This window comes from Octopus bimaculoides, chromosome 19 (genome assembly GCF_046866305.1).
Source record: "Octopus bimaculoides isolate indiv1 chromosome 19, ASM4686630v1, whole genome shotgun sequence".
In the NCBI taxonomy this organism is placed as follows: domain Eukaryota; kingdom Metazoa; phylum Mollusca; class Cephalopoda; order Octopoda; family Octopodidae; genus Octopus; species Octopus bimaculoides.
This window is the reverse complement of record NC_142946.1, coordinates 51,873,706-51,887,949: the sequence shown is the minus strand read 5'-3', so window position 1 is coordinate 51,887,949 and position 14,244 is coordinate 51,873,706. Positions and strand designations below refer to the sequence as shown.

Here is a 14,244-nt window from a genome sequence, read left to right as displayed (position 1 = left end):
GACTCTCAAGAAAAGGCTACCAAACTACTAGTTACTAAAATACAGGGAGAGGACAACGTGTGCCTTTTTTTTAATTATTTAGTAGTAGTATGACTACTATTGAGATATGTCACGCATTGCCAGAAATTTAAATTTCATCCTACATCTCTTCTTCGACGGAAACCTCGTTTCTGAAAATGAACGTGACGTTATCGCTTCACTTAGACATATATTTATAACTTTGCCTGTAGAGTAGTATTATTTTACGTAACGTAAACATTCTATGTGGTTGCTGCATCACAACGAGGAGAACAAATTATATGCCAAACTTTGTCGACTGTTTAATGATATCTCGTAAGATCCCCTTGATCTGACTGCGTCTCTTTTAATCCCTTATAGGTCATTGTCGATAGATATCAGTTAGGAATTCTAATCATTTGTTATTCTAAGTGATGTCAGGAAATTCATGGCACAATTATTTTCTTCAGTATGACCCTCTACGTTTGTGTGACTTAGTAGGGCTACAGACTACTTGCATTTTGCTTATAGTGATAATCAAGTGAATTTTCAGAGCCTTTTTTAATTTTGAAGATACCGAAGCATATACTTTTGCTGTCTTCTTCCATAGAGTAGGGAATTTTGGCATGGATCAACTCCGGAATATACCACCTGCTTGTAAAGAATTTGGTAATACTTTAGTGAACAAGTCTCAAGAATACCACCGAAATGACTGACGTTTGACCCTGGAAACTCACGCGTACAAATCGAATTAAACCTGGAACTCTTATTCAGAGTGAATGGTAAATAGCTGTGATATGTGGAATTTGTGATGACTACGATGAAAACTGTGGGCGTATAGCAGTGCTAAATAACTGTCAATGAATTTTGAAAGTACTCGTTTTAGGAACTTAGGAGCGAAGGATGATGTGTCGATCATTCAACTAATGAGTCCATGATGTTTCGCTAACCTTGTCCCAGAGGAAGCTCTGCATCAGATGCAACAGTTGGAGGCATAAATGCTATGATTATAAATCTAATTATTCTGACGCGATGATTTCAATTAATTTGCTTTCAAACTTAATATAAATTTCAATTCATGTCGTTCAAAATTAAGCGGACAATGATCTAAATTTTATTATGCGAAAACTGCTACCCAGATTTAGTTTGTATCTCAGACATGAAGATTAAAATTATCGTGTTAGAGTACGAATATAAATTCATGTTTTAACTCGGTTTGGTTTTGTTAAAACTAATACATGGGATTTAAATTTATATTCAACACTAATTGTTACGCATCATATAAATATATTTTACTTTTCACCAAAGCAATTTCGCTTTTTTGCAACTAGCTTCATTTTCCAACTACATACAGCTTGAGAACATGTGTGTATAGCTCATAGTAGTCAAATGTCCCTCGGCAATTAGTGTACATGTAGTCATCAACTCCTGCTTTCGTTTCATCTTGACAATTCCAAGTAATATAGAAACAGTCGTATTCTACAATCAACATTTAAACATTATAAGAACGATCGAAATAAATAATTGAATAGATGTATAATTGCCGATATAACTTAGATTAAGTGATTAACCTGAATCTTAACCATTTACAATAAAGATGGAAACACATGAATTACTGAAATAACTTTGAGTTATTTATAAGAAATATAGAAGTTTTCAAGTTATAGAACGTCCAGACTGAAATTAAAAGATTACATTTTCCAAATAGGAAAAAGAATCGAGAAAAATATTAAAATAGATTTAAATGATTTATGAGAAACAAGTGAATAAACTTCAAAGGATAATTTAACTTTAAAATGTATAACGCAAACTTGAAAAATCTTAGAGCAGTGAAGTGTGAAAGCCCTTTTATTTGATGCAAATACGAGGCTATTCTCGTTGAAACTACGCTAGTCCTAACGAGTCCCTCTTTGAGCTTGGCCTGGGGTATTCTAGTTGTGAACATTCGTAGTTTTGTATATCAAACACTACATTGGTCAGTGTTTTTTTGTAAAACTAAAGGATGAGCTTTGAGAGAACAAAAACTCCTAACCGTTCCTTACCATTCATTTTCAATTTTGTGACGGTAACAATTCAGAAACTGACAACGCATTGTAATTGCGAGAAAAATTAGAGGTTATAGTTTTCCACTTCATATGAAAGTTTTATAAATTTTGAAGAAACAGAGATACTTTTATTTTCTCATTTCTTTTCCCGATAATGTGATCGTCATCCATAATGAAATTCTGTACATGCTTGTGGCGTTTGGCCAATACAGTTTTATTACTAATATAATTTTACATCGTTGCTGAAGCACTAAATGTTTCCTAAGTTTAACGACTTTCCTTACTTTTTCTCACTCTTTCTACTTTACTACTCCCCCTCCCTCTCTCGCTATTGAGTTTGGGTGAAACAACGTTTTGGCACAAGTCTGTATTTTAATAGCTTCTAGCAACTGAATGGCGTTCGATTGTTGTGTTCACTTCTGTCTTTGACATATGTTGCAGCAAATAATAGAAGATAAATATATAAAATAACTGTTGCGACTATAGACGAATAAATGTGCAATACTTGCTATTAAACTCATAGTAACTCTCTCTTCTGGTTCATAGACCATGTTGCCCTACGTAGTCGATGTTCATACAGATGAAGAAGTTAAGTGGCGGTACCAAACATACCCTACATATATTCGTGTTAAAGATGCAACCGTATATATATAAATGCCGAGATAACCTGTCCCTGCTTCTTAACCTTTTCTAACGAGAGTAGCGCAGAGGATCAGTTAAAGCCCTTAAAATTGTGAGGTTATTATAGTTGCATTACGAGTTATAATCCAAACAATGGGAATTTTCCCTTCTCCTTGATCAATGAAATAAGAACCATTTATTTACCAGATGAATTTAATTAAATTCTGCCCTAAATATGTTTGGTCTTGTGCCAAGGTAATAACATTTTATGTACCTTTTCCTAGTTTCTTTACTGATATCCAATCAGTTGTTGTTGTCTTACTATATTCAATTACAAGCCAAAAAGAAAAAAAAAATCAAATAGGCGAATTTATATATATTAGCGGTACTATGATGCTAATCACTTAAGCAACTACGTTAAGTTGGTAGGTACATAGGATAGGCCTGCCAAAAATATGCTCCATCGTCTATATTGTAGCGTTGGTGATATATGTTACCATCTTGTTACAAGGTGTCATGTCAATTCAACGAAGATACCTCCATGCAGTTGGTTGTCCTGCTAGAAATACTAAACGAACACCTAAGAAATTCCACCTCCCGCCAGCTTTGAAAAAAACAAGAAAGAAAACAATCTAAGCACCACTGAAAAATACACCATGGTCAATACTGAAACTTATTTGATCGGTCCAAATCCTAGGCTAAATCACCCAAAATAAAGAACCATATTGAGATGAATCTCACTGAAATAACAGCACCGTTCTGTAACGATATATTTTTTAGCATTCTTAATTTTCGCAATATCTGTAAAGATATTGAAGTGTGAGAGAACTGGCGAGTTTTCTTTTCTTTCTTGGTATATTACACGAAGATGAATTCTTTAAGAATACATTAATGCATCAAAAATATAGTATAATTTATAACGAAACTAGATAGAAATTGTGCGTTGAATATGAAAATTAAATTCAATACAAACGCATGAATTAATTAGCTGATAATATTAGTATGTAAATAATATTAGATTTAATCAATAATACGCCTGATCGATCATATAAACTAAGCATTGTTTGCTGCTTCTGAGAAATAGGCCATATTTTAATACGGTAGCGTCACAGATGTGTAAAATTGTGAAAGTAAGAACATCGATCAATTGAGTATATTCATGTAATATGTAGACATAAACTCTATCTAGGCGTGTTCAAACTCTATCACCTGCAAACAGGGAAAATAGCTGCAACTGGAATAGTTGGTCGATAATGTTGGACACCAAGAACAAAGCTTTTATCAAATGGAGTTTATCTATTCTCTATTATTTTTTTCTATCAATTTCTTCGTTAATCTCAGTTCATCCGCACATTACATCTATGGAACAATACAATATTTGTTATTAGTATACAGACTGCTCTATTCATTTATTGTAAGAATATAAGCCCTTTTGATGATAATTGCTACCAGTATCACTATATTTTTTATATTTATTTATGCCTTGATTACTTGTAGTCTTGATATGGATTAAAATATGCTTTAATTAAAAGGTTTAATATCACCAAAACCTATCTGTTGCTTGTCATAGTTCTCTGTTAAGAGAATATTGATACAATTTTACATTCATTGCCTAAAGAATTATAATGAGTTTGAGCGACTGATTTTAGTATTATAGCTTATTATGCCTGGTGTTATTAAATTCTGAAAGTCAAAGTCCCTTGAGAATTTCTTTCCTCCTTGTTATGTAAATATTTTTCGCTGACGATATTTTTCAATTAAATTTGAAGAGCAGGAGACTATATCTGTATTTCACATGCATAGGGTTCACTTAAAAAATGTACTTCAGCCTTAGTGTCGATATAGTAAAAATTGCTTTGTTTTAGAACAATTTTCTTGCGAAATAGGCTTGCTAAATATATTTTACCGTATCTTCATTAATTAATTGTATCATATGAGACAGCACCCGAAATATAAATTAAAATCAATGTAGATAGTTATATTAGTCTATTTAGCCAATTATATATCTAGCTGAGCGCTCTGAATATCAAGACTACGAATCATTAAATTACTTAATCATTTAAGAAATGTCTCTGAAACACAACAGTTAAAATTAAATCCCCCCCACCTGTAATCAATTAATGTGCAACAACTAATTAATTATAATAACTGAATTAAAATCAATTTCAATGCTCAGAGAGTTTAATAATATAAATCATCATATTTTAAACAATTACATTCATACGCAACAGTGGAAATTACAATCTCCTTCTTTCAAATTAATATATTAGCAATACCCATGAAACTGTTCTTGTAAACAACCACACCAAGATTTATCCGATTATCACGTATTGATTTCATTTGGTGTTTACTAATTATTCTTAAAATTTTAGAGGAAGCAATATTGACCAATCATGATGTTCAGGTCTTCAGCAAGACTGTACGTAATTCATCTGAATTTCTTCGTAATACCAACCACGCACACACACACACACACACACACACACACACACACACACACACACACACACACACACACACACACACACACGTATACATATGTAATAATAATAATAATAATAATAAAATGATAACAAAAGAATGAGACTTCGATATTAGGTAAATATATATATATTATATATATATATATATATATATATATATATATATATATATATATATATATATATATATATATATATATACATGTATATATATATATATGCATGTATATATATATTATATATTACATATATGTATATGTGTGTGTGTGTGTGTGTGTGTGTGTGTATGTAAACAATGGGCTTCTAGAATGTTTATGTTGATCAAATTTACTCAGAGATGATTGCCGAGGAAGCGGCTATGCAGGGTGATATTTAGTCAAGTTGCCATGCAGTGAAACTGAACCTAGAACTATGTGGTCGCTATAGGATCCTAACATTAACAGCTAGATTTTATAGATAAACTTTTCTCTGTTAGCTTCTTGAGAACATTTCTTAGTGTAAAAAATATATTTAGTACATATTACACATCTAACTGAATAATACTTAAAACAATGTGTACCAGCATCACCGAAAACCTATTTAAATCTGACAAATTGTAAGAGTAATATTTCATAATTTTCTTTGATAGAATACACTATAGTACGTAAAACTATTCATTTTATATTGCTTATAGTACCTATGCACGGTTTCAAACGAAAACATACATACATATGTTATTAATATTAAAAGGCGGCGAAGAGGGCAAGCTGGCAGAGTTGTCAGCACGCCGAGCCTACTGCTTAGCGGCATTTCGTCTGTCTTTACATTATGAGTTCAAATTTCATCGAGGGCGACTTTGCCTTTCGTGTTCGATGAAATACTTATTTATATATCGTTTATATCTGCAGTAGATACCCCTTTGTTTTGTTGAAGGGGACAGGTTTGCTAGGTCTTCATTACAAACATTTAAAAAGCGAAAACATGCTTTTCAGCTTTTTGCACAAAGAGAGTATAAGTCTGCCGTGTGATAACTGTTCCTGCTACTTCCAGGATTTCCATTGATTACATGGAGACTGCTTCGGTTTGTATTTGGTGATGTTGCTTTAAAGGAATCGGATCATGCAAATATTCCTAAAGATTAAAAAAAAAGGCTTAGCGTCAAAACATTTCCTTGTTACTTAGATAAAAATATGGTTATATTCTGTGATAGCTTCTGGAAATCGAACCTAGATTCTTCATTTAGATTTCCGTAAATTCACTTCTATATCACGATATTCAGCATATACATAATCAAATTTAATGAGCAAATATTATTTTTTTCTCATTTGTAATTCCCTTTTCTGTGCCATTTTGTATTTAGTTACTGTTTTATCTACTTTTGTATATTATTTAATTCATTAAACACATAACTAACTAACTACAAAAATATGGTAATACGGAGGTATTTTGGATATCAAAACACGCAACCAGTGATAGTTATTCACTGACAACTATGAAAATAGGAGTCTATTTAACAATGTGTAATATCATTTGGTCTCTTAATAGTATGAACATTTTTTAGCTGATCAAGAATGGCAATTGTTTCTTCTCTTTATTATTTGTATATTTAATATTTTCATTATAAATTATATTTCCAACATTTTGTTGTTATTCTTTTTATTATGATTTTGGTTATTACTGTTTGTTATGATTGCTATTGTTATTATTATTGTTATCATTATATGTTGCATTGATGTTTTGTTTATGATTTTTGAAGCAAAGTTATAAATTAGGTGCCTGTTTGTAATCTCCGCTCACCATAAAATTGGACAAAGCTTTTCCATCACAGTTCTGGTACCCTTTGAACTATGTTTGCATCAGTAATCACAGGAATATATTAAGTTGTTCAGCAAAGTCCCTGAAATATAGAGGAATGGAGCGAGAGTAAGAGAGAGAAGGAGAGATAAAGAAGTATGAGAGGGAAAGAGAGATAGATAGAAATAGAGAGAGAGGGCGAGAGAGCGTGCGAGGGAGAAAGGGATGGAAAAAGGTAAAGTGGTAGAAAATCAGGGGCAAGTCATTAAGCTGATGAGAAAGAGAGAGAGAGAGAGAGAGAGAGAGAGAGAGAGAGAGAGAGAGAGAGAGAGAGAGAGAGAGAGAGAGAGAGAGAGAGAGAATGAGAGAATGAAAGAATGAGAGAATGCGAGGAGTGGTAGTCGTATTGTAGAGCGGCAGATTCAATAAATACATTGGGGAAGGAATATGAACAAAAATACAGAGGCAGACAGACAGACCGACCGATAGATAGACAGATAGACAAAGAGAGAGAGGGGAGGAAGAGAGAAAGGGAGAGAGTAGAAGAGAGAGGTAGAAGAGGGAGGAGGAGAGAGGGAGAGGCGGAGAGAGGGAGAGAAGAGAGAAAGAAAGAGAGAGAGAGGGAATATGAAGAGAAAAAAATAATAGAGGATTTTTTTTTCAATTGACAAAGAGAAAGACGAGAATATAAACACTTTAAGAGAGAAAGAAAACTGTGGTTAGAAGAGGGAAGGCGAAGAACAAACACATAAATATAGAATGAAAGAGCGAGTTCGAATAAGGAATATTTCAAAAGAAATATCTTATTTTTGATATCAGGTAACAACAAATAGCAGATATGTTGAAACAGTAGCAGTTTTTCGCGGTTCTCCACTACGGTTGTAATAAAACAACTATTCAAATACTCTATTTTAGATTCATTTGCCCCTTTTTTTATGTTTACAGAATGATCCTGCCATGGAGTTTTGGTTGTTTTGTTTAAAATTTATTCTATTGTAGTGTTGTTTGTTACTAATAAAATAATGTGTGTGTTTGTGCACGCGTGTGTATGATATCGTATGTATATGTATGATATTGTATTATGTATAAGGTTTTATTGGAACGAAAGCCAAATACTGTTAAAACTAACACTTGTTCATGCGTGTTGGAAATATTTGCGTTGTGGGGATAAAAAAAAAATATTCAACGTATTTTGGTTTGATTTATATTGTGGCAGAAAAAAGTCACTCATTTATAGTCGCCCTTTATTCTTTCATTTGACAATTTCAGTAACATCGGGGCATATGCTCACAAAGCGGGAATATTACAACAAGGTAATACAACTCATGGAGTTACTTCAATGTTATTTTCTTTCTGTTTTTTTTTTGTGTGTGTTTCGTGATGGTAGTGGTGGGCTTTCATTGTTTAGTATGTGATGGTGTTTTTACGAAACGGAAATAAAATATATTGCTATTTGCTGTTTTGTTATTCCGATATTTCAATATTTAAACAGTATATAGAAAGCAAATATAAAAACTAAAAGATAATTAAATAACATAAGAGTGAATGAACTTGAAATAAAATCGTAACTGATGCTGCGTTGCGGCGGACGGTCAAAACCCTTAAACCCTGTTCTCAATCTACATGATTTTAAAAGGAACGATGTGGACGCACAATAACACAGTATGAAGGAAAAAAACAAACCACAAGCATATGTAATTAATGAGTCTTTATGTTAGCCTGTCATGCTCAGCTAACGATATACTACATGGGAGAAGAATTCACTAGGAAGTTGCTGTAATAATCCTCCTCGGTGTGTGGTCCTCAGCGTGATATCCGTATGTTACGATGTAACGCGATGAGATCCGGAATACATGGAAACTGGTAGTTGCCTATTACAAATGTTAATCCATTAGGAATTCTAGAAGAGGTCAGCGAATAAATTTGCTGTGAGGATGGAAACGATATCAGAATTCAGGCATTTGAGATGTTTGAGTAGCGCAAAGGTTCGTTCGTATGTGAATATAACATGGTAACATGAACAATACTTACTCTAATTGTTATAGGTGCCATGTAGTAACGACTAGCGATCTATACACTCTTGCCATTCCCACCCTTCCCCCATGAGAACAACAAAGATGTAATAGCTGAATGCAGAGAGAGAGAGAGAGTAGCAACACCTCCGATTGGTACCTGTTACAACTGAGTGGACTGAAGTAATGCGAAGCAATGTATATCAGTCAAGTTATAACATATCACCCGAGATCCAGGAATAGTATCCATGCTGTTGTGACTATGAGCCAGTCAGCTTAACTACTAGTCAAATATGCTGGTGACTAAGGGAATATATGCGAATGAGAAAATGGATAATATAAAGGAGTGTTAGTGGAGGGATTGATATGCAAAGGAGGAACGAATGACTGGTGAACAGTGATGTAAAGTGTGTGTAAAACGTGCGATGAAGGAGGAAGTAAAGTCTGTGAGAAAAGTGATATAAAGGAAGGGAAAAATTGTAACATACTGAGAGAGAGAGAGAGAGAGATGATGAAGGCTAGATAAATGATGTAAGAGATGAGAATTCATGTCAAAGAGAAGAGATTGGTAAATGGATATATACACACTAGAGAATGACAAAGTGGCTCGTACAACCGAATTCGAAGGCGGACGAGGGCAAAGCAAGTTGTAAGGGTATATAGCAGAAGACTGAGACCGATAGATGTTGTGAATATAACAAATTAAGAGCTTGTAAAGAGTGTAAAGGCATAAACAAATAAATGTATAGGAGCTCAAAATTTATAAATAAAAAGTATCCAGAGCGAGGATGGTGAGAAATGTTCGATGATCATTTGTAGAAATGTTTGCCTAAAGATTCTCTCGGGTGCGATTAACAAATGCAGTTCATACAGGAACTGGCAGTCAGCGCTGTTCAAGCTTCTTGTTAACTATGAAGTCATGGGTCCAATGTAGAGCTAAACTCTAGATGCGTAGAGATTACTAACCACACCGTTCCAGTACAGACCTGGCAATCAGCACTGTTCAAGCTTTTTGTTACTTATGAAGCCGGGGGTCACATACAGAGCTAAACTCTAGATGTGTAGAGATTACTAACTATATTGTTCCAGTACAGAACTGGTAATCAGCGCTGTTCAAGCTTCTTGTTACCTATGGAGCCAGTGATCCAGTGCAGAGGTAAACTCTAAACGTGTAGAGATTACAAATTCATTGTTTCAGTTAATAATCATATTGTGTTCTATGAAATAAGAGAGAAAGTACTTATGCGTGTGGGTGTATGTGTTGTGCAAGAAAGAGTAGAGAATCAAATAGGTGGGAGAAGTCGGGAGTGAACAAAAGGTGGAGAAGTGATAATGGGAAACTGAACATCTGCCACAAACTCACAAATCCACAATATGATCGTAAAGGAATAAACGTTCTTGCTTCTAATGCTTCCGTTTTTATTCTTTGAGTGCACCATTAAACCACCTAAATTTTCTGATTCCCAACATAGATTTTCTCTCTTGCGACGTTCCAGTTTTATAGCGGGCGGACTTTATAAAGAAAAAGTGGCAAAGAAGAGAAAAAGGAGCATCTGGATGGTGATGAACAATTTATGAGTGAGTCTCTTGGACGCATTCCAATAATATCATTCAGTAGACATCAGTTTGAGTTGTGTTACCTATGAATGATCTTACATCAACAAGGCTGGATCAACTTCAGAATAAACTATGACAGTCTTTGTTCAATACATGTGCATTTTGTCAATTTACTTTATAACTTATGCATGGTTTCTATATGTATATATAATATCAATATGCGCAATACACATGCCACCAGAATACCACCCGGAGGGCTGTTTTTCTGCTAGTTACACTAATTAAAACAGATTATACACATTGTAGTTTTCTGTAGCCAATGACAGACCCACTATCTTCCTCGAGATACTAATGTAACATTGATATTTGAACTAAAAACTGCGCGAGTCTTGTCTCAATAGAAGGACATATAGCTTATCGGCAAAGTCCCACTGTCTTTTGTTGAATAAAATTCATACGAAGAAGCTAAGTATTTTTCTTGTATTCAGTTAAAGAAATTGTCTTATATGATCTCTGGGGTAATAAAAATCTATCGCAGCACTCAGAGTTGAACTATTTATGCTTAACATGTTATATCGTCGTTATTTATTAAATTTAGTTCTTTGGTCAAACTAACGGTTACATAGTCTTGCTAATTCACTTGGAACATTTGAGTGACTATCAGGTTAAGTTTTCACTTAAAGTGTTAATTTTTACTCTATATCAGCCTAAATTGTAGGTGTATTTTATGTTAAGCTGTAATTGGTTTACTGACAACTGCCTACACTATATGTACGTCGGAGATTTTCTCCAACTCCCGCTCCTGTCGAAGACTGTAACTTGATATAACTGTAAATTTCATACAGGTATTTCAGTTGATTAAGAATGACATTTAGAAGAAACTGATCTCCCTAGGCAACAGATTTCATAATGAACATATGCAGAGATGGATTGTTGCTTTAATTTTACTTGACATACATTTTCGCTCAGAGAATTAGCTAATATATTATTTGACAGAAAACTTTACAGAAATTCGTTCAACGTTGCGACAGTTCATAATCTGGGATAAAACAAAGAAAAAAAAAAACAAGCACAAAAACTCTGTAATGTTTAAGAACAGCTATTGTCATATTTGGCAATTTCAAGTAGATTAGTGGCATGTTTGAAAGTAAAACGAATATTACGATAATACATAAGTCGTTGCAGATACTTCAGACACTGTGGTAAATGAAATGTGGCATGTAGACTCATGCTTAATAGAAATCGCTATAGCAAACCATCGGAAAGTTGGCTTTATATTATCTACTTCCAGCTTCTTTCTTTAATAATACTATCTACCATGACGTCTCAAAAGTTATTGCTCTCGTGCCTGGATCGAATAACTAACACAATTCCATAAAACAATGGAAGAGCTTCAAGAGTCACGTCATAGAAGTACGGTAAAGAATTTCGACACATCATAGCAGTCAGTTCTTTTTAAAAATAATCAAATGTGAAAATATCTTTTTTTCTGTGTCCTTATATTGTTGATATAATTCTTCCACGATGCAACATTTTCAGTAACATCGAAAATATCTTTCAGATAAAATCACTTACCAAGCAAGCAAGCACAATTGTGTGTTTCCTTCTTCCTACTTAATATTTAAAATCCAGTGAGAAACAAATTAACAGTGAATGCGTACGATAATGTCATTCTTTAAAATACTGTAGTGTAAAAACTGCAAGGAAAACTTTCTGCTATTGAATATTGGTTCCAGGGCTTTTAACCTATTAGAATAATGCGGTAGATTTTCAGGTACGTTGAAATTGCATAGCATTTTGATATACTTGGTCTCGTTCTTTTCTAACATTTATATTAGTAAATTTGTATTATATTCCTCATCGGTGACACTCGATGAAATATATAACACTGTTATAATGGAATATATTGAATAGTCAATTCAATATATGCGACTACAACTGTTCCTAAACTATACTGGTCGCCTTCAATTTAGCCTCCCAGCTCCACCACTGTGTCTCAGATCGATTGCTATATTATGGTATGTTATAGGTATTTACACGATCTATTTTAAAATAAAATGTTAAACTGCATAGGTAATGCAATGAACCATTTTAGACTTAGTAAACACAAACGCTCAACACAGAGCTATCTACTGCAGAACATTGGTCCGGAAACCGGAAACTGACGAAGACTATCAAGGAAATAGTCATAGCAGCAGAAACCAGATCAAGGTAAATATGATTGAGAAGACAGCACAGGCGAGGGACTAATTCAGTCCTCACCACCCCACACAGACGAAGAGTACAGGCTTAGAGGCAAACTGAGATACCTGCTGGTATATATAGGTATATATTGCAAAGGATACAGAAGATTAGCTTCAGGTTAAGAATCTTCAATGTTTTGATTACCCAATAAACTGTTCGTTTGTATTTGAATTCTGGTATATGTAAAGGCAATGTGAAGGACGCAATTTCTATGTAAATTCGGTATAATCCTCTTTTGAGAGATTATGCATGGCGTTTGATAAACATGGCATCATGTTCATCGTGTCAAAGAAGCTTTGCAAGTACTTTGAAATAACCAATTTGGTTTAAATATGAAAACTAATTACATGTTCAAGATGTGTTTTTCAATTAACTGGTCCATTTTATTTTAGTAATTCAGTGGATCAGTGAGCAGAAGGTTGTGACCTACAGGTATGTTTGTGCTTGCTGTAACATTTATCATAACAACAGCATGATTTGTTGCTTCTCATATTAAATGGTTTCATTTAGTTTCAGGGATAAAACCAAACTGAACTGAATCAAATGGAATAAGTCAGATGAATTGGCAAAGTGTGTCTTCAGGGCAGAAGTTGCAAATTTCTTTTGCTTTGTAATTATCTAATTTTGTAATTTGTCGATAAGAAAATCAAGTTATCCAAATTACGAGTTTTTAGTTCAGAAATTAGATAGAAATTGTCAGTAAGTGTAAACATGATCAGCTCGTTGATAGTAATGATTATAATGCGGAGAAGGACGAGGAAGGAAGGAATGGGGAGAGTATAGTTTGAGGAGGAAGAATAAATGCGGGACATAAATGACTTCAATACCGTAAAAACGGCAGAAAGAATAGAAATTGGATGACACAGAAGAAGACGGCAGATGATTAATTCTTCAAAATAGATTAATCATTAGATCTTGACAACATTCCAAAGCCTGTATGTGTTTTAAATATAGTTCTGAGATGTAGACACTAAGAATAACATTCGCCACTCTGTAATTGGTCAATAGCAGTTTACATAAATCTTATACTTGATATTGGAAGGCATTTAATAAACGGCCAGGTACATTCGACACTGATGAGACGTAATTATACCGAAACCTCTTCCGAGTTGTTACCGTTCTTGGAAAGAGAAAAATCATTTCATGGTACGTTTTAGTTTTGATTAAAATTTTAATTTATTTTAATTAATACACTCGCGTGATATACTGGTCAGAATAAATAATTAAGTAATAATTTATTTGCATTATGAAGGACGTGGGTAAAGATTTTAACATTCCTTAAATTATCATATTAACTCTTTTCGTGTCCAGTAAACTATTTGTTTTGCATCAAGCAAAGAGAGATGTTCAGTCGATAATATCGAGCTCAACTGGTACTTTTTATATCGACCCCTAAAAGATGAAAGGCAAAGTCGATCTAGAGGGAATGATTCTAACATCTCGCCACCTTATGAGTATCAAATATAGCATAAAGTCAGCAATTGCAAAGGCTGGGGTTAATCAATTACATTA

At 33.7% G+C, this 14,244-nt stretch overlaps 1 long non-coding RNA gene across 1 annotated transcript in view; it reads right to left on the bottom strand.

Annotated features, from left to right (window-relative positions):
* LOC128250039 (uncharacterized) overlaps positions 1-14,244 on the bottom strand; it is a 400,943-nt gene that overhangs the window by 4,737 nt on the left and 381,962 nt on the right. Inside the window, exon 4 of the long non-coding RNA XR_016237448.1 lies at positions 6,923-7,022. This is a non-coding gene — a long non-coding RNA (uncharacterized LOC128250039). The remainder of the gene's footprint in view (positions 1-6,922; positions 7,023-14,244) is intronic.